The sequence below is a fragment of the Miscanthus floridulus genome, chromosome 8 (assembly GCF_019320115.1).
Source record: "Miscanthus floridulus cultivar M001 chromosome 8, ASM1932011v1, whole genome shotgun sequence".
Lineage (NCBI taxonomy): Eukaryota > Viridiplantae > Streptophyta > Magnoliopsida > Poales > Poaceae > Miscanthus > Miscanthus floridulus.
This window is the reverse complement of record NC_089587.1, coordinates 229,082,219-229,083,257: the sequence shown is the minus strand read 5'-3', so window position 1 is coordinate 229,083,257 and position 1,039 is coordinate 229,082,219. Positions and strand designations below refer to the sequence as shown.

Genomic DNA, 1,039 nt, shown 5'->3' with positions numbered 1-1,039 from the left:
AACAACACGATGATATATGGATACCATACCACTTCAAGTAAGTTCGACTGTATACTTAGCTTTGTTCAAATTACTTTGTTCGATGCAAAAGAGCTTATGTGTTCCTTCTATGACTAAATTCATGCAGCGATCGCTGGATTTGCATAGGCGTCTGGCTCTCACATAGCATGGCATGGGTCTTTGATTCAGCGGATTTCCCAGTCGAGACATACAAAGACTTCATAACGATTGTCAAGACGTATACATATTGACAATCCTCATTTTAGCTACTATGTTTGTATACATACTTGTAAGGTTCAATGTGGGATACTAACAAGTTGCATTTGCTAAAACCATTGAAACAGGGCATTCAGGCACTATGTCTAGGAACATAAGGGGAGGCATCATCCAAATAGGAAGGAAAAGTTGTATGTCAAAACTCTATGTGCGGTAAGTGTCATTTACTTTGGTACTCCATATATTACGTGTCTGTCAATAGCATTACTTAACATCTCCATATGCAAAACACACAGTGCCCCAAGCAGAAGCCTGGGAGTCTACATTGTGGATACTACACATGTATTATGATGAGTACCATCGGTGGCTACAACAGAAACCCCAATCTGGTAAGTTTGAACCTCTTCGCTCATAGTATGAAAAGTTCACATATGTTGTGATATAGTAAACCTAAACTTGTTCTCTTGTAGTTGGAGAAAGATAAAGACACGAGAAGGAACCCATACAAGGATGACGAGCTCTTAGAGATGGTCGGCGACCTTTGCAACTTTATAATGGATCATATTGTGTATCATAAAGGCACTTACCATCATCTTCTTTCCGACTTAGGTAGTAATCCTCTGTATCAACACCTTCGGGAGACTGATAGGTTAGCCTCTAGGTCGTTGATGACAATGTGGACTTGTGGTATGATTTGGATCAGACTTGGAACGGTTTGGACTTTGTTATAAGGATGGACTTCATAATGGACTATGTTGTAATGATGGACTTTTGTGAATTATGATTTATGATGATGGTCTTGTGTTTGTGGATGTATATATGT

The 1,039-nt window shown here is 39.2% G+C and overlaps 1 long non-coding RNA gene across 1 annotated transcript; it reads left to right on the top strand.

The window, feature by feature from the left end:
* The first annotated feature begins 282 nt into the window (after positions 1-282).
* On the top strand, positions 283-787 carry LOC136475275 (uncharacterized). Its single transcript, XR_010763145.1, has 3 exons — positions 283-429; positions 513-605; positions 687-787. It is a non-coding gene; the product is annotated as an uncharacterized lncRNA (long non-coding RNA).
* The last annotated feature ends 252 nt before the right edge of the window (positions 788-1,039 follow it).